This window comes from Symphalangus syndactylus, chromosome 5, assembly GCF_028878055.3.
Source record: "Symphalangus syndactylus isolate Jambi chromosome 5, NHGRI_mSymSyn1-v2.1_pri, whole genome shotgun sequence".
NCBI classification, from domain to species: Eukaryota; Metazoa; Chordata; class Mammalia; order Primates; family Hylobatidae; genus Symphalangus; species Symphalangus syndactylus.
In genome coordinates, this window is record NC_072427.2 from 135,722,122 (window position 1) to 135,745,536 (window position 23,415).

The window sequence follows — 23,415 nt, forward strand, 5'->3', positions numbered from 1 at the left end:
TAGTTTCTCTAGATAAGCCTATAGTTCTGTTTTTTATCTTTATGTAAAATTAAAGAAGAAAAAGATAGAAGCAAATGTGCTATATATATTACTGCTTCTAAAATTTCAATTATTCACATAGCGATTACCTTGGTGATTCTACCATGTTACCGGCCAGCCACCCGTAATATTGTACACTTAGTCTTCTTCTATAAATAAAATTTTGTTTCCAATTGGATTTATTTTTTAAAACTTTATGTCACTACTTAAATGGAAACTCAGTCATACTTCATATAAGTACAAAGTGGCCATAAAACTAAAGTCAAGGAAAGACAATGCTATCTCTTTCAATTCTCACAGGATCCTCTTTTTTTTTTTTTTTCTGACAAACACTCCTAGCCTGAGGCCTGCTCTCTGCTGCAAAGATAATCAGTGAGGGTTGGAGGGACATGACAGCATCCTAGCTCCAAGGTGAGATCTGCTCCCCTTATCTTAATCAGTAACATTAGAGGAGAAGTGATAAGCAAATAATTTAGCAAATACTTAATATTATATACCAGCATATCTGGTTACATGTAAAACAATCTTTTATATCACCACTGATACGGACTCTACATTTCAAGAAATACTGTAGCTTATTATACTAGGTATGCATTACTGAAGTAAAAAGTTATATTTTATCAAGAATGATGGTGGTTAAGCTAAACACAGAATGGCATTCATCCATGATCTGAATGACTGAGGGAAACTAGTGTTTGCTTGCGTGAATGGCAGTAGTGAGCCATGAAAAGGGGGTAGCAGGGGCATGGAGGCTACAGAACTCCTCTGAGATCGCCAAGTCCCACTTCCCTACTTAAACTGATGAACCACACAGGCTTTAAAATAATCAGGCTGAAGCCATCTTTTCAGATGCAAACATTTTAAGGAAAATTTGCTAATAATCTTGAGAAGACTACTAAGTTTACTTTCCATAATGAAAAAGGAGTATTGTCTTTATTCTAACTAATCAGTTATGTGAATTCTACCATGCCATTACCATATACAACTTTCATACTATTCCAAAAGTTTAAAGATTTATCTGATTTTAATTTTTCATATTGCATTCTTCTTATAAACTATGTATGAGATGCTTCAGAAAAGCACATATATCTTTCTTGATACCATCCTATTTCTCCAATTACTCATTTCCTAACAATATTTTGCCTTTAATAAACTACATTGTATGCTTTCAGCCAATGAATTGACATTATTGTGGATTATTTACTTGCAGGTTACTAAAACAAGCAGTATGAAAGAAGAAAATTACTAAAATGAATGAACAAATGTGTGCAAACTCTTTATCGGCCATCAACTCCATCCCCATCTTTCTGATTCACAGGAGGCAGGAAGATTCTAAACTACATTTTTCTTTATCCTTAGCCAGCTGGCTTCTTGTCAGGTCCTGCCAGTGATTGGAGATTTGAAGGTGGAAGAAGTATAGGTTATTTTTTTCTGCTGAGGTAACAGCAGCAGGGGAATACTGACAGCCACTGTAGGTGACTATGGTATCCAGCCTGATAGTTTCACAGATATTAGTAGTATTGGCTCCTAGAAGACTGCTGTGCCACAATGGCACAATGCTGTTTTAATATTGCAGCAGAAGCACCAGCCTCTCCTGCAACTCAGTATCAAACACGATTTCATGGCCTCCAGCCTTGGGTGGTAACAGCCTTCTGATACCTGGATAACAGCCCTTTCTCTCTTTTGTACCTCCAGTCCTTCTGTTATCACTGTAATTGATTCCTTTCATTCAATATCTTACTGCTTATATTAGAGTAGGTTCTGATTTTTCTGAGCAGGCACTACTGATACACAATAAAACCAGTATAACTCAAAAGTACATTATCTTCTCATCATTAATGGTACCAAATTGAAAATTTTTGAAGTATGTATTTCAGATTAATGCTATGAAACCTTTGACTGTATGTGTATGAATGTACACACACTAAAATGTGAAGAACATGCTCTACAATGTAAAATAATCTCTTGATGGTGAAATTATACATTATTTTTTCTTCATATATCACTAGTAACAAACACATTAAAAGGTATATGTAAATTTAAAAAGATAGAAATTATGCTAATAACCTCATAATGTCTTTAAAATTTTTACCTTATACACATAACATACTTATACTTATTTTATATATTTTCTGCCTTTAAGGCTTTCCATAAGGATGATTTTCTGTTTGTAACAAGGTATAGTAGGAGGACCATTGGGTTTGGAGTTGGAAAGGTTTCACAACTATCCTAGTCATAACTCTAAAATATCAATAAAAGTCTACCTCTGGGATGGTTGAAAATTTTACATGAAATTATGGATATTAAAAAGTATTTATAAAAATATAAATGTCTTATATTTTCCACCCATTCTTTCCTTTTGTTTAAACAGTAACTTGATACACACTCAATGTACAAAATTATAAATAACAGATGTATATTGTACAAATTTTCGGAAGTACAAAGAAACACTAAACTGGGAAGGAAAAGTCATCCATAATTTCTCCATCTGATAAGAAAACACTGCTAACATTTGACTTATTTCCATCACTCTTGCATCTAGGCACTTTTATTTATCTATTTTTATACGCTTACATATTCTTTTTGTATAAATTCAAATTTTGTGCCTTCTTAAGGTTTAACTATAAGCATTTTTCAATCATTCTGTGAACCACAGTAAACACCATGTTAATGACTATATAATGTAGTGTAGACAACAGTCTGATGGCCTCAAAGGCTGTATCCATGCAAAAAAAATGGACAGTATCCTAATGTCTGTCTTTGCTTTTCACTGGAATAGCTCTATGTTTCTGAATCTTACGTTTCTGACTCTTAGGAAAGACAGCTTGTCTTCCTGTCTACCAGACAAGTAGAGCAAAACTGAGGGGCTTTCTCTGGGGGGCTTTCTTTTGCTCTTCTTGTCTGACAGTAGTTAGAAAGACAAGAATGGCATTCTTTCCAGTTTTATCTGCTTATGGCAGTGAAAAATCCTCCCTGACAGGCAGTAGGCTGAATGTCACCACAGTTTTCTGCATACATCTTTTCCTGTGTTTCTAAGGGCACATTAGTAAGAAGGAGGGAGCGAACTACTGACCAGATGCTATTTCTAAACTGTAACCCAGCACACTCTTAAACCTATACAAAAAGATTTGTCTAATATTATATATTCATCCCAAAATTGTTTTTTTTGGTTAAGCTTAATATTTATATACCTCGATAAAACTCAGGATAAGTAAAATGACTATTCTTGAAAAAACAAGGAAATAGTGGCAACAAACTCAATACTACATCAGATAGAAATGGGAACTGCAGAGGCATATATGAGTCAATCAATAGTAGGACTTCCAGGAAACATATTAACAATCTTGAGGCAAAGCTACAAAGGCACCAAGCACTGCTCTTTGTACTTTTGCAATAATTAGGACAGCTAACTGCTTTATAAATAATACATCTATGTGAAGATGAACATGTACAAAATGATGAAAATTCACTAGTATATAAAATGATTCAAATTTCTGAAATGAAGAAAAAATCTAGAAATATTTTTGAAGAAAAAAAGGTAAATGATAATATCTGTCAATTAGTAAAGTTAGTATCTAAAGGAATCACCAAAATAATCATAATAGCTAACTGTATAAATAAATAACATTGCAAAAACTTACTGAGAAGATAGGCTCAAAATGCAGCAATTTTGGGGAAATAACCTTTCTAAATGGCAATCTATGTGACATGTTAATTAATTTAATCAGGGCATAGTTCAGAAGTTCTTTTTAAAAAAATTTTTACAGCATTGCAATAAACCAACTATGACATATTTAATTATGTTACAAGTTATTTTTTAACAGATATAATAACTCAGATAAGAAAATGTTCTACTTTTAACCTACCAAAAGTAGATTAACCCTTACTTTGAATACAGACATTATATCCCTTTCTATCTAGTTGCATTGAAACTTAAGGAAATCTGTATTCTATTCTGGGTCAACCATTAAGATAACATTATATAATAATTTATATATATAATGTGTGTATACAGAATTACAGTTAAAATATTTTGTATAACAAAAAATAAAACACAGGAATTAAGTTGTGCATATAAGCAAATATTTTTATGTGTTATATGCATGTATATGCATAAATTTTACTTCATATATGCCTTGTTTTATCCATAAGTGAAATACTACAGGTATAACATTACTGGGAGCCCTAGAAAAATCTAAGCTACCCATATAAATATAAGGTCTCAGTATAGCAATGTTAACATTAAAAGCAAAGCTAAATGAAAAAGAAAATTTAGAATAGAATAATATAAATAGAATAATAATAATAAATAGAAAAATTTCCCTGCTCAGAATTAGGAAATAGAATACTTTTTCTGTAGTGTATTCCGTATTAGAAAGGAATTCCTTTGCCACTCAATGTCCTTGCTTAGATTTTGCTTGAAATTTTCTTGCTATGTGAATTGTCAGATTTTGTTTGTTTTATGTGCTTTTTGTTTTTTGTTGGAAATAGATGCATTTCTGATAAAGAAGTGTTTGATTTGACTGTAAAAAGAAGGATTAAAGGGATTTCCTGGAAGGAGGCTTTGGTATAACTCAACCAAGGGAAGAGAAAGCAAAAGCTAAGGCTACTTGATAAAGCATCCCTATGCTTAGTCTGAGAGAGAACAGTTATTCTCAGTATGGTCCCCAGCTGGCAAACTCATGCAAATGCATAAGCCCTTTGCTTGATTCCTGCAGGCAAATCCATAGCTTTAATTCTTTTTACCAGTCATTAAGTGCTATTCTGTAAAGATAAAAGGGAGCTATAAAGGATTATTAAACTTCTAATAAACTGAAATAACCAAATTACTAGTTGCACCCCCATGCAATGTTTGGCAACTCTACCCATGGACACACATACACGTAATTGTATTTCCAGCAAATTTTTGGTAATAATTCTTTATTACAGCATTACTATAGCTAGAGTATTGTACAGAGTTGGTCATGTTTTTAATTACCGGAACTCTGGTCTGTTATTATAAGTTGGTTTTGCTTTGGAGCTAGCGATTTAGGTTACATAGGGTTTGGTTCATGCTGCAATACAAAGAGATACATGTTTCCATCAATATTTGGGGCATATAATTTCCTAAGAAGTCAACTTTATGGCCTGAATTGAAACACTAATACTTGTTTTATCAAATTCTCCCCAAATTTGTTTGTATAGTGTCTCTTTGGTGGTATGATATATTATGCAAGCAAACTAACCCCCAGGGAACATATTACAAAATTCAGCATTTTAAAATTCTACCTGCTTATGTATTTTAGCAAACTTAAGCTATCTGACTTATTCCTGTCACTCAGCAAACTTATTTAAAGCAAAACATAGTAAATGCTTCCAATTCTCTCTAAAGGTTCTAAAATATATACTCTCTGTGCTCATCGAAGGAGTGCTGCTAAACAGATGATCCCTTCATGAGGGAACCTACAGGTTGTCGTGATGTCCTGGATATAAATATTAAAATGGACAGTTCATTTTCAGTCATTTCATAATGTTTAATATTTTTTCTCATGTATTTCTTTAATTAAGGAAAAATACCACCATCTATTGTGGTCAAATGCCAATTTATCATTAAGTATGTTACATTGATAGCAATGTTCCAGGGATCAACGCTTTGATGCAGGAAAGCTTTAGATACATCACACAGTAACAGTACCTAAAATCTGTTCAGGTAGACCCAAGAGGAGTTATCTGAATGGATTATACTACTTTCCACCTCTTAGACCTTTCCCAATCTTTTTAATGTTTTTAAATACTCAAAAACATCATGCTACAAAATAAAAGGAGAGAAATAGGAGAGGAACAATTAATAAGATGTTTATCTGTTTGTTGATGGTTAGAAAGCTTACTAATTTTAGAATAAGCATAGAGACATGACAGGGATTTACTGAAAAGCAGGCTACCCTTTCCTAGTAAATACTGAATTCCATAACAAACAAGAGGGCTTGCTCACACATTCTTTCATCTTAATTTATTTGGCAAGCATCTGGTGCATGTCTACTACATGCCAGAATCCTGCTACAAGCACTATTCTTTAGCAATGAGCAAGATAAAGCCAATGAAATCTAATTAAACTAAAGAGCTCTGCACAGCAAAAGAAACTACCAACAGAGTAAACAGACAATCTACAGAATGGGAGAACATTTTTGCAAACTATGCATCTGACAAGGGTCTAATATCCAGCATCTGTAAGGAAACTAAATTCACAAGAAAAGAACAAACAACTCCATTAAAAAGTGGGCAAAGAACATGAACAGACACTTTCAAAAGAAGACATACACGTGGCCACAAGCGTATGAAAAAAAGCTCAACATGACTGATCATTAGAGAAATGCAAATCAAAACCACAATGAGATACCATCTCACACTAATCAGAATGACCATTATTAAAAAGTCAAAAAGTAACAGATGCTGGTGAGGCTATGGAGAAAAAGAAACACTTATACACTGCTGGTGGGAGTTCAGCCACTGTAGAAAGCAATGATTCCACAAAGAGCTAAAAACAGCACTACCATTCAACCCAGAAATCCCATTACTTGGTATATACCCAAAGGAATATAAATTGTTCTGTCATAAAGACAAATGCACATGAATGGTCATTGCAGCACTATTCACAATAGCAAAGACATGGAATCAACCTAAATGCCCATCAATGGTAGACTGGATAAAGAAAATGAGGTACATGTACACCATGGAATACTATGCAGTCATAAAAAATGAGATCATGTCCTGTGCAAGAAAATGGATGGAGCTAGAGGCCATTATCCTTAGCAAACTAACATAGGAACAGAAAATCAAATACCACATGTTCTCACTTATAAATGGGAACTAAATGATGAGAACACATGGACACATAGAGGGGAACAACACACACTGGGGTCTTTTGGAGGCTGGAGGGTGGGAGGAAGGAGATGATCGGGAAAAATAAATAATGGGTACCAGGCTCAATACCTGAGTGCCTAAATAATCTGTACAACAAACCCCCATGACCTGAGTTTACTTACATAACAAACCTGCACATGTACCCCTGAACTTAAAAGTTAATAAACAAACAAACAAGCAAGCAAACAAAGCCCTCCTCTTACTAAGCTTACATTCTCGTTAAAGAAGGCAGCCAATAAGAAAATAACATGTCAGCTGGTAATACAAACAATGCAGAAAAATACAGTTAGGTAAAGATAGAGTGGTGAGGGTAAGTGTATTCATGAGGAAAATTGGAGCACAGGCAAGGAAGTGAAAAAATAATCTATGTGTACACTGGAAAAAAGTACATTCCAGGCAGAGGAAACAGTAAGCGCAAAAAATCCAAGGTAAAGGTATGCTTAACAGGTTCAAGCAAGAGCCAGGAGCTGATGTGACTAGAGCGAGTAAATGGGGAAAGTGTTACAACATGAGGTCAGAGATATCACAGGGAGACAGATGATGGCTGAGCTCACTGCCTGGGTGAAGAATGTCAAATTTTCTTCTGAATGAGAGTTGGTGCAATTGCAAGATTGCAGAGAAATGGCACGGTCTGATTCACCTTTCAAAGGATTAGTTCTGCCACTGTGTGATGAGTAAACTGTAAGGAGGCAGGAGTGGAAGCAGGCAACAGATAATTCCGGCAACAGATGATGGTAACTGTGTAGATATTTAAATGGTGAGACTCTAGATATTTTGAAGTCAGGTGGAATAAGATTTTCAGATAGATCAAATCTGAGATGTAAGAGAAACAGAGCTAGGAAGGAGGACTCAGAGCAACTGGAAAAATCGAATGGGATTATCAATGTGTCAACAACATGATTTCCCGAACATGATCCCTACTTATATTCAAAACAACAACAAAAAGTATCTAACATTTTACAGGCTTTTCCTCTCTGGCTTCTTTAAGCGAAAATTGAACTTTCTATTTTACTTAGTTCTTAGATACTCTTGACAAATCATCGTTCTCTCTTTCCACTGTTTTTGCCACCTGTATACCAGTACTTCAGCAAATGACTTCTACATTAACAAGTTTGGGCCAGGCACGGTGGCTCAAGCCTGTAATCCCAGGTATTGGGTAGCCAAAGCAGGCAGATCACCTGAGGTCAGGAGTTCGAGACCAGCCTGGTCAACATGGTAAAATCCCGTCTCTACTAAAAATACAAAAAAAATTAGCCGGACATGGTGGCAGTCACCTGTAATCCCAGCTACTCGGGAGGCTGAGGCAAGAGAACTGCTTGAACCTGGGAGTTGGAGGTTGCAGTGAGCTGAGATCTTGCCATTGCACTCCAGCCTGGGTGACACAGTGGGATTCAGTCTCAAAAAAAAAAAAAAAAAAAAAAAGTATTATCAAGTTTGTCATCCAAAACAAGTCAATCACAAATCTGGGAAATAAAAACTCAACTTCATTGTGGTTGGCTTTTAAATCCCTTGCACCGACAGATTCAAAACAGTGGTGTAGGCAGGCATTAAATAGGAGTACGATGGCATTCTTTCTGAAGATGCCTGAAGGCAGAGGCTAAAAAACTCTTTAAATCTTATCAAGACAGCATTGAGGAAGTACTGCAAGAAGAATTAGCAGTGTCTTTAGCAGATGAATAAGGTGCATAATTCCCTACTTGGGGCCCCTTCAGGTAATCAAGGTAACATGGTCTGAGCCACCAAAAGAGTGCACGGGTCAGAAGCCATTCAGTGTCAGGCGGCTGGCATGCTTCCCTTCCATGTGTTTACTGTCTATAGCTGATGTCTATCATTAAGTTAAAGTCAAATGATCCACAGCCCATGATGAGAGGATGACTGTTGCACAATTCTACCAGCATTCCCCCAGGTGGGTTTTGCAGATCATTAACCACATAAGATTCCCTGAGATGGAAAAAAGCTTCTCTGATCAAACAAATACAGCAAATGTTCTATCCTGCATTCCTTCTGTAAAAATTTACAATGTTCTTTCCTTAGAGGTTTTGTCAAGTCCTGGGGTAACTAAACCATTAACTGCTTAACTAGCATTTCCCAAACTTGTTTTACCAATGAGTAAAGAAAACAAGAATCGTAATCTGAAAAAGGAGAAGAGGATGACCATCTAGAGAAACATTGCAAAGGAAAACTGTCAAAACTTGGTGAATGATTTAATGAATGGATGAGAGAGAGAGATATTGAAGATGACTTCAGTTCTAATGCTGATGACCAGAAAAGGGAGAAAAATATACATTAAGACAAATGACTTCCAAATTCTAAAAAATTATTTTGTTTCAATTACACTCATCAGGCATGATCGCTATGTTCCACATGCTAAATCAGGCACTAAGAAGAACAATGAACAAGAAAGAGACTAATCTTGCATCTGCACGCGTTAGACTATATGAACCACGATGAGAACTAGTCTGATGCATGCAGAGGAATGCCATAATTCCGGAGCACTAATATTTTACTGAGATTAAGTACTCCCTTTGGGAATATGGAAAGCATTGTCCAGGGAAGCATTCCAAGAAGTAACATCTAAGCTGAGACCTATGGGGGCAGAGCATTTTGGTCAGGTGATGAGAGAAACTGTTCAGATACAAAAGCAAGGCAGACTGATCAGATGAAGAGCCAGTGAGTCAGGGCTAAACTACACAACAAAGAGAAATGTGGTTAAGTGTGAGCATCCCACACAAGATGAAAAGGTGAAACACAGTTAAATAAACAACTGTGTGTCATGTACAACTGCAACCACGTTATAGGCACAGATATTTCTAAATGAATATAAAATCTGACTCTTTCCAAAAGAAGTCAAACACATTCTTCTCACACATGAGAAGATTCTTCTAGATGCTGGGGTGCCGTGTATTGTGGCGGAATTAAAGGAAATGAAATAAATCACCTTTTGCTTTGGGATCCTTCTCACATTCAAAAAGGTCACTGGCCCTTTCTCCCACAAAAAATTAAAAACTGTAAGTGAATGAGGCTGGGTGTACTTGCTTACGCCTGTCATCCCAGCACTTTGGGAGACTGAGGTGGGCAGATCACTTGAGACCTGGAAGGCCGAGGTGGGTGGATCACTTGAGGCCAGAAGTTTGAGACCAGCCTGGCCAACATGGCGAAACTCTGTCTCTACTAAAAATACAAACATTACCTGGGCTTGGTGGCACACACCTATAATCCCAGCTACTTGGAAGGCTGAGGCAGGAGAATCGCTTGAACCCAGGAGGCAGAGGTTGCAGTGAGCTGAGATGGCACCACTGCACTCCAGCCTCAGAGACAGAGCAAGACTCCACCTCAAAAAAATTAAAAATAGAATATAAAAGACCATTGAATAGCTGAATAGTTAGGAAAACTGTTAATACACTGGGGTCTGAAACATTCTTTGTTTGGAAGTTTTAACCAGATTCTTAAATACCTGACACTTTACTATGACTTCTGTCTTCCACAGCCTTTTGCAAGTGATCAAGGCACGTTTCCAAATACTAGAATTTTTGCTGACAAATCTGAAGGGATTAAAAGGTAACTACTAGATTTAAACAGTGAGCTTTGTAAAACTGAAACTGCAAGCAACTTTCTGCAGGTAACTGAGCTTTTTTACTTGTTCACCTTCACACTGTGATTCAGCTGAAGTTAGAAACTGTTTCTTGCCTTGAACAAGTTCTCAGACCAAGTCAGAAGGCAGAGTTCTCGTGTATCCAAGTAAACTCAATTTTTGTTTGGTGTCCACTTGCTGTTATGCTATTCTTCAAATCCCTAGTGAGACCTGACCAGCTCAACATTCTAACATGTATCTTCATTTGTTATAAAAACACATTACTCATCAAAATATAAGCACATTCCCATACAGCATATTTGATACACCAGGGTGCAGCCAAATTCTAGATGACTCTTGGTTGAAGACAACGTGAACTACTCCTTCTAACACTTTTAGCCAATTCTGCATTTCAACAGCATTCTCTCAAATGTTAAAGTAACATGTAAAGGAGCATTGTCCATTTTAGGCATCAAACTTGTTCATCTTTTATAATATTCCACGAATCTCTTTTTCACTTTTCTCAAATAAAACACAGCTTCAAGCTGAAGGAGTTTTCTATTTTAAACACAATTATTAAAGTATATTGGTGTCCAGTGGGCTCAACAGAAATATGTGAAAATTTATTTTTACCTAGTTGGCTAAAATGTTCAAGAATATGGCACTGTCTCTTTTACAACCTCTTTGAAATTGGAATCCCAAAAGTCAAGGGAAAGGGCTAATTCACATCTGTGACCTATTGGCCCGTGGATGACAGGGACTAGGTCTCATTCACTGCTGTGTCCCCAGTGTTTAGCATAAACCTCACAATTTTGAGAAACTAGACAACTCTAGTGAGCACTCAATATATAATTATTGAAAAAGTAAACAAACTAATGCAAAGCATCAAGCTCAACAAAATAAAGCATCATAAATGGCAATGTTGGGCTGTGATGCATTCTGGGAAAGGAGCAGCACCAAATCCAAGATGGCACCAGCAGAAGGCTGATGAAGGAGCTTGAAGAAATACACAACTGTGGAATGAAAAACTTCCGTAACTTCCAGGTGGATGGAGCTAATTTATTGACTTGGCAAGGGCTTATTGTTCCTGACAACCCTCCATATAAGGGGGCCTTCAGAATCGAAATCAACTTTCCAGCAGAGTACCCATTCAAACCACCGAAGATCACACTTAAAGATCTGTCACCCAAACGTCCACTAAAAGGGGCAAGTCTGTCTGCCAGTAAATTAGTGCTGAAAACTGGAAGCCAGCAACCAAAACTGACCAAGTAATCCAGTCCCTCATAGCACTGATGAATGACTTGAGCATCCACTTCAGGCTGACACAGCTGAATAATACCCTAAGGACCATAAAAATTTCTATAAGAATGCTGAAGTTTACAGAGAAATAGTGGGAAAAGTGACCTGTGGACTAAAATCCACCACAATTGGTTCCAGTAAATGTGAGCAGAGACCCCGTGCAGTGCATTCAGATACCCCACATAGAAGGACTCTGTGGAAACTGACACGTGCCACCGCCTACCACTTTGGCAGTTACTAACTTTCTACAGTTTTCTTAATCAAAAGTGGTCTAGGCAACCTGTAAATAAAGGATTAAAAATTTAAGATTTTCTAAAAAATAAATAAAAATAAAAAATAAATGACAATGTCTGTAAATGAAACAAACTCTGGTTGGAAAAACAAAAACGTGGTGTTGAAATATTTTGCTGTATTTTGCCTCATAAAATTTTATTTTCTTAAGCAACTATAAAGATAAATTAAGGCTTGTCTAACACTTAAAAGAACTGGAATAACACAGATTATTACTTCATCAAAAGGCAGAATCACTAGGAGAAAAGGTGATTCCTCTATATTCCAATCTTCTCTTCCTAGGGGACAATTTGAGTGGGAAATCTTTTCACTATTTAGATCTGGACTGTCCTGCTAATAAAATACAATGTTGAAATGGCTAAATCACATTGGCTGCTATGCAATAAATTTTTTTAGCTACAGCATTGCTTTTACAAAGTAGCTTTTACATACTTAGCAATCCAGCAGGTGATAAACACATATGTTAAGAAGGATTAATACACTTCAATGGAGGAAGTAGGAAGCCAAAATAAATTCCATTTAAAGAGACTAACTGAATCTTTTGTAACAAGACCTCTTTTAAAATGCATGGAAACAGACATTTGTAAACTGTCTTTTTTCAAAATGTAATGTGGTAATCCCAACCACTCAGGAGGCTAGGGCATGGGGAATGTTTGAGCCCAAAAGTTTGACACCAGCCAGGGCAATACAGCAAGACTCCATCTCAAAAAAAAAAAAAAAACTTTTAAAATAAAAACCTTAAATAATGTAACGCAGATTACCCTTTACAAATAAAATTTTTTAGTGACTTTAAGAAACACCAGTATCATCAATATTAGAAATTATGTAGGTAAGTGCCTGCATTCATATCCAAATTCACGAAAAGGAAACCATTCATGTTTTGAAAACCAAGGCGTAATACTAAAATGTCTTAACTTCAAGTTACTTTGGAGTACTTCATTCAGAAAAGTCTGTTAACAAAAGTAACACACCTACCACAGAATTTTCGTAGGTTACACTACTGTCCTCTTCACTAATGCCCCCCCGCCGCCAGACTGAGTTTCGCTCTTGTTGCCCAGGCTGTAGTGCATTGGCGCGATCTCGGCTCACGGCAACCGCCGCCTCCCAGGTTCAAGCGTTTGTCCTGTCTCAGCCTCCTGAGTAGCTGGGATTACAGGTGCCCATCACTAAGCCCGGCTAATTTTTGGTATTTTTAGTAGAGACGGGGTTTCACCATGTTGGTCAGGCTGGTCTCGAAATCCTGACCTCAGGTGATCCACCCGCCTTGGCCTCCCAAAGTGCTAGGATTACAGGCGTGAACCACCACCTCTTCACTAATTTTATCCCATGTTTTTGTGTAAATGGAATTCACCGTCTACTTTGAAAGGATGACCATCAGTTTCCTAGAATGGACAGCCTTAATATTACTAATGGAGTTTTAATATATGGTTAACGGGTTCCTCGCTGTGACTTCCCATCTCGGTAAATGACAGAGCCATCCTTCCAGTCTCTCCGAATACAAATCCACTAGCGTAAGAGAATGTAGGAAAAACCTGTGTTTCTCCTACTCTCACACATCACTCAACACTTCTGACACCAGATTCTTCAACAGACACCAGCTGAGCATCCTCTAATTCAATTCAATCCTAACACTATCCACCTGGACATAGCATCACCCCTCAGTCTCTCATCACTGACCCCCTCTTCAGATGCCAATTCCAAATCCCAGGTTGTGACCTGTACTTCGAGCAACCAGTTATAAATCAGAGATCCTATAACCCACCTCTTTGGGTTTGATTAATTTTCTAGAGCAGCTCACAGAATTCAGAGAAATATTTCATATTTACTTACCCATTTATTTTAAAATATTACAAGGCATATGAATGAACAGCCAGTTGGAGAGCTGCATAGGGTGAGGTATAGAAGAAGAGGTGCAGAGGTCCCACGTCCTCCCTGGGTGGGTGTACCACCTTCTAGGAACCTCCACACGTTCAGCTATCCAGAAGTCCTCTGAACCCTGCCCTTTAGGATTTACATAGAGGCTTCAATGCTAAGGTATGACTGACTGCATCACTGGCCATTAGTAATCAACGCAACCTTCAGCCCTGCAGAGGTTGAGAGATGGGGCTGCAAGTCCCAACCCCCTGATCATGCCTTGGTCTTTCTGGTGACCAGCCCCCATCCAGAAGTTACAAAGGGGCCTCCAGCCACTAGTTGTCTTACTAGCATACAAAGGATATTCTTACCAAGGGTTTTAGGAGCTGTATGACAGGAAACAGGGATGAAGACCAACATATTTTACAATATCACAATTAGCAAATTCAACTGGCTCTACTTTTAGAATATCCTCCTACCACCTTCACCGTCACCTCCAAGCCACTGTTATCTCTCACCTGGATGGCTTGCAAGAGAGAGGCTTGTCTCATGCTGCCTCCTTTGCCCATCTACAATCTGTGTTCCAGTTTCTCTTCTGAAGAGCAAGTGAAATGATGCCACTCCTCTGCAATGCCTTTATCAGAATAAAATCCACGCTCCTCAATATGTCCAGCACAGGCTTCCAGGGCATTCTCACTGCTGCCTTCAGGACCTCTTACCATTAACACTCCTGCCCTTGCTCCACTGATGCACCTCACCTGTGAGATTTACGCTTGCTGGTTTTTCTGCTTGCACTGCAGTTCCCTCAGCCATCCAGGTGCTTCTCATTTCCTTGCTTCTTTCAGAGAAATAAGCAATCACCCCCTTATCAGTTTGTGTCTCCATGATCAACCTATATGAGATAGCACACATCCCCCATAACTACCTACAGATAACACTCAGTCTGCTTTTCTTCATGGCATTTATTCCTCCAAATACATTATTAGTTATTAGAATGAAATTTTAAATGAATATAAGATTCACCTCTTGTTAACTGGGATTCTAAATGCTTAGGGTAGAGTCTGGCACATAGTAGGCAGAGAACTAATGGTCCCTAAAAAGTACTGACAAATCAAGAAGAGAATAAGATGATGTATACCAGGCATCAAGGACACAAACTCCAGCTGAGCATCCTCTAATTCAATTCAGTCCTAACACTATCCACCTGGACATAGCAAGAACGCTGTCCCCACTACTCACCAACCTTGTTCCCAACCTTCCTCGAATGTGAAATTACCTCTAAGGATCAGCCTTCTTGCCAATTGTTGGCTTAGATACCATGAACTATAACACATAATGAAGCTGGAAGAAACCAGAAAAATAATGTTTTCCCTCACCCCATCTCAAAACACTCAACACGTGGTTCCTCACTCAGTAGGCACTCAATAATACATGACTGTCCGAAAGCATGACCATTTTTATTTTACTAGAGAGGGAAGCGGAATGAGGCAGATGACATTTTCTCACGACTTAAGCTTATACATTTGGGAGGAAGAAAGCAGTTGTAGTAAGAGAGGCAGGCTCTTCAAATTCTCACAAAACACAAATTCCTAGTTTTGCTTTGGATGGGAAGGGCTTCGTTTCAGGCACACTGGGGGAGAAAGGGCGAAGGGAAAAATGCTCAGACTATGCTATTTTTAAGTTATTTGCTAAGAATGGCTATTTTTCCCTCTGATATTCTTGAACCACCCAAATGTCATGTTTCCATGCACTGCTGTCTGGATGCTATCAAAGGCACGGCTCTGAGGTGAAAGGAAGGAGTCAGTCATATGCTCATCTTCTCACATGCTGCTACCACTGCTGATTTTTTTTTAAAGCTTTGTGACCTAGAAAGGAGATGTACGGTATGAATGATGCACGGACTGCAGAGAGCATAGGGCGTCATCAGTCTATTTATACCTCCAGGAAGGAAAAAATGAGTACAGGGCAATGGCTCTATATTCCAAGGACTGAGTATGCAAAGATTATCTGGAAGAAGCAATAAACAACACAGTGAGGTGGCATTTACGTCGTCAGTGAGAGAGAAAAGGTGAGGCCATATTCCCATGTTCCTTGATCGTTCCAAAATACTGTTGACTTTTAATGAATTTCAGGTTGATCCCCTGATATTTCCCATGACTGAATAAAGCATCCCAAATCGGAGTTAAAGACACTGCCACCCACATTTTAACACAGCTTCACCTCATATGTGCATATGTATTTACATTTAGCTATAATCGATAGCCATTTGGATATACTATAAGTCCCGAGGGAAAGTGTTTCAGGGTTAAGAAAGTATTTGGAAAAGCCTTACAGTTAATTGTTACTTAACTCCAAAAAGGGGGGAAATGAGATTTACACAGATTTATACAATATGACAGAAAAAAAAAATTTCTCAAGGTGTGTAGTTCATTTCCCTTGAGATGTGAAATCTTTCCAGGACAAAGCAGGGAAAAAGCACCCAGGCCCAGCTGCTAACAGTTATTCCTGCATCACTAGAAAATTTAATGCCAGGCTTTACCTCTCGACTTCCATTTGTTTCTACTGTAAGCAGTATAACAAGGAGCCTAACAGAAATGATGTTCTGAAACGTATCCCTTTTGCTCTTTTGAAACCCGTTTATTTGTGCAATTCCTGCCAGTTTCACTTGCTTTGGAGTTATTTTACTAGCAGTGGCGATGGGTTTGATGACAGCTGGCCAGAGTATGAGGTGTTTTCTAAGGCTTGACGTTAGGTATTTCCTAGTGCAAAATTTACTGATCCCACACAGGCGCCAACCTAGAGCCAGGATTCCTTAATGGAACACAAACTAATTTACTTTGAATACACTCAAGCTTCATAGCAAACACCTCCTGTTTCTGTTACTGTCCAAGTCTTCTTACCATGCCTGAGGCAGACAATTTAAGGCTTGATTCCTCACCCTTCCCCTTCATCTGCTGAAATCCCATTTAGTTTTAATGCACCAGGCATGCACTGGTATTTCATCCTATGCACTCCTTCCACAGCCTGACCTATAAAGGGCTGACACTGAATCTTGGCTTGTTCAGATCAGAGAGAATTAACACTTTTATTTCTTTAATTGCAAAAGCTTCCAAGGTAACTTTTGAGCTTGTAAATGTCAATAATTTGTTGTCAAGACAATTATATTCTTAACCCAGCTGCTACATATAGGAAACACAGAGACTGACAGAAAGTCAATGAATTTAGAATTAAAACAGTAAGTTTATCTGATTGACTATGCTTCTCAAAATGTAAATGGATGATACAAATTAATACAACCAATTCATTTTACTTGGTTTGGTTTTGGTTTTTGAACGGGTTTGTGGGTTTAAGAGGCATTGCTCTTTGTTGTTTATGTGTATTCAGTGTCAGAAAGGAAAAGCGAGCAGTGTGAAGTCTTATTAGATTGAAGACAGGTCTAATGCACACGGAAAACTGATATTCATGATGGACAGGTCAGGAGCTGGAGAGCACGGATAAAGAAAGCAGAAAAGAAAAGAAAACTCAGCTACAGGTACTCTGTAAGTGAAACTAACAGGTGCTTGATAAACATTGGCTGGTTGATTACACAATGGAGGGGAAAGGAATGGCATGCTGTATCATCTTGAAAGACTCCTCTACATGTGCCACACTACTATGAATAGGAAATCGATTCTCCTGTGCTCAATAATTGTAGAGCTCTCTTGTCTCTTAACTTTCTGCCATATAAACCAGTCCTGCAAGGCCCTCCCTCCTTCTTTTCCTTCTCTCATATTGCCACAGGGGAGCCGATCTGAAGGAGTCTGCCTTTAAATGGAGATAAACCTAGCACAAACAGAATCAGCTGTGCTTTCAATAGGTTATTGAAGTACAAACATTCAGAGGGAGTTTTAAACAATTTGGCACATTCTCTGAGAGGCAGAGCAATGATGTTCCGTAAGAAAATTTGCTAAATGAAAATAAGTAGCATAATACCTATTTCTCTTTTCAAAAAGAAATTTCATTTTCATGGAATTAGGGTTTTTTATTATTTCCATATTTAATCCTTAACTTATGCTAATGCATCTGTTTATAATTTTCAACATAATTACTGTGGGGCAAAAGAAAGCAAAGGGACCTATACAGACATATTTAATATACACACAGCAAATGAAAAGAGTCAGTCTTATGCAATTTTAAAAAAGCTAGTCAAAAAAATGACTAGTCAAATTTTTTTAAGGAAACAGATATTTATTTTAGATTTCCTAATTTTATGTCTGTATCCTCAGTCACACTGACAGTCATCATTCATTCTAAAAAAAAAAAAAATGAGGTATTACCCAAATAGCTTATGTCAGCATTAATTGTTAAATAAGTACATTTGTAATTCCCCCGTCACCCATATCCCCATACATATCTATGCAGATAGTCGAGCTCCTACATCCAAGTTAGGAGGTAGGAATACAGTGGTACAGTTTATCAATATCCATAGATAAGACAGAGTAAGATTTCCTCTCACTAAACATTTATTTTAAATCTGCCTCAAATCAATTTCTACATAATGTCTTGCGAAAAGAAATAAAAACCAGCAGTTAGTGCTGACAAATTAAACTAGGGGCAAATACATGCTAAATATATACATTTATATATTTACATTTGTATATGTATATTTATATATACATTTATATATTTACACCTATACAGGAGCATTTCATTGTAGAATTTTGACTCATTCAAACTCTGTTCACTACCATTAACTGATAAATTATTTATGAAAGATGATCATGACCTCCCTAAAAAAAAGGATCCCTCAAAGCATGGTATATTTCTAAGAATAATGCAACCTATTTTCTGTGACACTGCTTTGTTCTTCAACACTGTCAGTGGATGAACGATATAGTTTTAACATATTTTTGTGCCACGGCCATGAAATGCTTACATTTATTGTGTTAAGTTTAAGCATATGCTTCAATATTCAGTGTTTTCAACTGAGATAATGATTTTAAAAGATACAATCTCACATCTTTAGGATTGTTTTAGTTTTCACTTCTGAACTGCTACATTTGACTCGACACTATTACAAACTACTAGTGAACATAAATTTCAAAAGAATTGTCTTACAATTTCAGATCTTTAACACACTGCAGTGCTATGAACTAAGTACTTCCACGTGTCTCCCACTTTCAGCCACGTGGTAGGATTGTGCTTCCCTGTCTCCTTGACATTTGGTGAAGCCATGTGAGGTCAGTGAAATGTATGCACAAGTGGTAGGCATCACTACCAGCCAGAAGTGCTAAGAACCAGCGTGTGACTACCATGGGCTCTCCCTCTCCTATGTGACTGTGAAAGCACATGTCGAGTGGAGCTTCCTTCAGCGGTAACTGTGATAAACAGAGCCTTCCTTTCAATCTACACAAACATGAGGGAAATCTTCTTTGTTGTAAGCCATTACAATATTTATGGTTGTTGTTACTGCAAGATAGGTTAGCCTATCCTAACTAATAGACAAAACGGGTCATGAATATGGGTCACACACTGGAAATCTGGGGAAAAAATTACAATTAGATAATTTTAAAAGCCATTTTAATATGGAATAGGTAGTGTCAATGACTGAATTCCATTTTGGTGTAGAAATACAAATCTGGAAACAGATTTTCAAATTTTTATGAAGAAGAGGGTTAATAAGCGGTTCAATATTTCACAAGAAATGAGAAAAGCAGAGCAAAATGATGGATCCAGAAATGCAAAAGGGTCATCCGGGAGGAGGCACTAACCTAAGGAAAAGCAGAGGAAGACAACAAGGAGATTTCAGAGAAAGGAAAGTAGTTATAAATGAAGCTAGAGAGATTGGCAAGGCCTTGTACACCACGGGAAGAAACAAGAAATGCATGCTGTGGGCCCTGGAGGATCATAAGCACATGCACTATATGATGAGATCTGTAATTCCAAATGGTTTATCTCGGTAGTTTAAAGGCAGGGTTGAAGAGAGGGATGGGTGAGATGAGACAGAGTAATTGGGGAGGAACACATTGCTCACTCTGCTCAAAAACATCCTGTGAGTGACCACAGCTTACAGAATGAAATATCCATCCTTCCCTGTAGTACCAAATACCAACATCAGGGAACAGAGATTAGGGGTCAAGACCCCAGTCCCTGGTTTCAAGTTCATCTGCTGCCACATATTAGTTGTATCATGTCCTGAATTCTTTATCCATACATTTCTACTTCTTAGGTTTACTGTGAAGGTTAAATAATTTATGTAAAATGCTTATTTTAGCAAAGTGCCTGGCTCTTAGTGAGAATTAACTTGTCAATCTAATGCATTTTATGACCCATGACATAATTGCACTATTCTTCTTCAATACCATATTTTTTTCACTCTTCTGCTACTGATGATGTTGCCTTTGACTACGTCTTTCTCAGGTCTCTCCCTGTTCAAATTCCACTCACCCTTCAGAACTTACTCAATGACTATCTGCTCCATGAAGCATCTACTCAATGATTACTCTATTCCATGAATGCTCCCTTTGCCTCAGGAAATAATCTCTTTCATGTCTGAACTATAACACAGTTTCTAATTGCTTCATGGTACTTAATTATATATTTGCAGAATTTATTTTTCTCAATTATGTTCTATTTTCCTTTAACCAATATTACTTCTTATGTATCCATTATACTCCCAACAGTACTCTGTGGTAGTGCCTTGAACTTACTGAGCTTCACTGTTGAATAATTCAAGGAATTAGATCCAATCCTAGCATATAATTTCATTACAATTTATTAGTATGATACATAATGTTTTATTCATGTGTCAGAAACAATTTCACAAAACGGGTAGTTTTCTCCCTCCTTTTACTCATAAATAATCAAAGGTGAGATAGGTGAAGTCATTCTAAAATGGCATGGCATATTGATAAGGAATCCCAAAAGAATATATCCATCTCTGATGGAAAACCTCCAGCTCCAGGAGCAGAAAGGGAAGAAAGCTAAGCTTCCACAATGAGTTAGATCACACTCTTCATCCCACAGGCATAAAGATGTCACAAAGTAGATAAGGATCCTTGTAAACAACTGGCTGTTAACAAATAGTTTTATTTTTCCTCAGACTCCACCACCAAGTAAACCACTGTTTCTTGATACCCTTTGTCCAGGCTGTAGTAAACAAGTACTCAAGAAGTGTTATGTAAGTGATGTGACTTATTGAGAAATAGATTTGTACTTGAAAAGAAATAAGAATAGAGTTGCACTTGGCCCCTGTAGTTTGATCACTGTAACGTGAAAAAGATACAGCCTATCCCAGTTCTTTTGGCTTAAGTGAGCAAATAAAATTAAAAGGGACTTGGAGAATAATTTTGCTTACTGCTCTGATTTCAACTTTTCTGAAATAGGCTTTGAATATTAACGTCTACTTCAAAACTTTTCACTACACTCAGTCCCAAGCAACCCACAGGATCACGGAGCCATGCCACCAATTTTTTTTTCCTTATAATTACTTTAAAATGTAAGCCTTTTGGGGGACAAATATTAAATCCTAACTACTCCTTGTAAAACCTGGAACAAGGCAATATCCTACACATGTCACTTTTTCATACCTCACCACAATGTTAACTCTTTGAAACATCCTTTGCACAGGTTTCTCTCACACGCATTAGACTCAGAACTTAATTAGATTTCTTTGGATCTTATATCATACAATGACTTTTAAATTTTCATCATTTTTTATACAGTACCCAAATAAAAACAATCAGAAAGAATGTACACAGAAACAATTACGGATTTTGAAAGTTGGTATCAACTTAGATATTGATATCAAACTATGTAGGGAAATTATCATTTATGTAGAGTTCTTTAACCAAAAAATGTTGTCACAAAAGCAAAGCTCTACTAGATAGTGGTAGCTGTCTGTTCCTATTTTTTCCAGACTGACTTATGCAATATCCTGATGTTTAAAACTATTCTGTCATGGAAAATCTGTCTCTAGGGTGGGGCAAGAGGAGGGTGTCCCATTTTCTTTTTAAAGTTATAATAAGAAGCAGACAAACAATATAATAAACTTGTACTTTGCAAACATTTTGAATTATGCATTGCAAGGCTACAAGGTAAAGACAGAAGTATGCATTTTAAAATAAAAACTTAGACACCCATTTTGCTCACAGCATGAACAATACAGTAAAATCAAAACATTTTGCCTTATAAGCAGTCAGCAATAACCAGTGATCTAAATATTTTTAAGTGCAATATGTCATACATCAAATGGAGTTTATTTCATTTTCCTCAAATGCTACTGTAGAAATTTAAAGACTATTAAGAAATAATGGTAATTTCCCCTTTCATGAATAAAAAGAATCAATGAGTATAGTAAAACTTCATTCAGGTTTTTCCCTTTTCTATACTGACTACATGATATGTGGATATAAACACACAAAATTCATACTGAATGTCATAAACCAATGTTAGGAAAAAGTAAATTTAGAGTAACTTTCCAACTGAGTGAGTCTTGGTCTCTTCAAAAAGTGAAGCTTTCTGCTCTTATCCCTTTTCTTGCAAAGCTAAGAAAAGCCCTTTTTAAACGTCCTATTGTTATTTTCTGGATCATTACAGAAAAATTACTTTTTGAAACTGTAAAGATTTCTTTTTTTTAACATTCAAAACTGACTTAAGAATGGAACATATTGGTCAGGCACAGTGACTCACACCTGCAATCCCAGCACTTTGAAAGGGTGACGCAGGCAGATCACCTGAGATCAGGAGTTTGAGATCAGCCTGACCAACATAGTGAAACCCCGTCTTTACTAAAAATACAAAAAAATTAGCCAGGCATGGTGGTGCATGCCTATAGTCCCAGCTACTCAGGAGGCTGAGACAGGAGAATCGCTTTAACCTGGGAGGTGGAGGCAGGAGAATCACTTGAACCTGGGAAGTGGAGGTTGTAGTGAGACAGTATCATGCCACTGCACTTCGGCCTGGAAGACAAAGCAAGACTCCATCTCAAAAAAAAAAAAAAAAGACAACATCTTAAGTGACAAGAGAATCCAAGAATCATGGGTCTGCCTCAGTGATTGAAAGTCATTATTGGACTAGAAGCAAGGCACCTCTCTGGACTTTAGTTGTGTCGGAGGAAACATGTTAACTCACATCATAGCAAGTCCATATCCTGTGTGATAAAGATATTATGACAGAAAGCTAAATCACTCCAACATTTACAGTATTGTAATGTGCCTGAATGCATACCATATTTGTCTCTACTATATTTTGCATTGCTTTTTAGATGAATAACTTTTGAACCATATTTTCTCATATTATTAAATCACTAAGTGCAATGTCAACATCTGAAAATAATTATTTCTGTGTATTCGCATAACCTTGGAATGCTGAGAAATGTATTTGGCTTGAGACACAGCATAACAGCCCTGACAACTCTGCCTTAACATTATATACAGCAGACTTCTTTAAGGGAGGAATTACCATGTGGTTAAAGCCTTATA

The 23,415-nt window shown here is 37.2% G+C and overlaps 1 protein-coding gene and 1 pseudogene across 3 annotated transcripts in view; one reads left to right on the plus strand and one right to left on the minus strand.

The window, feature by feature from the left end:
- The window catches only part of PDE3A (phosphodiesterase 3A), a 304,284-nt gene that overhangs the window by 208,635 nt on the left and 72,234 nt on the right, over positions 1-23,415 (minus strand). The gene's annotated exons all lie outside the window — the stretch shown is intronic.
- On the plus strand, positions 11,115-11,925 carry LOC129483282 (ubiquitin-conjugating enzyme E2 L3-like; annotated as a pseudogene).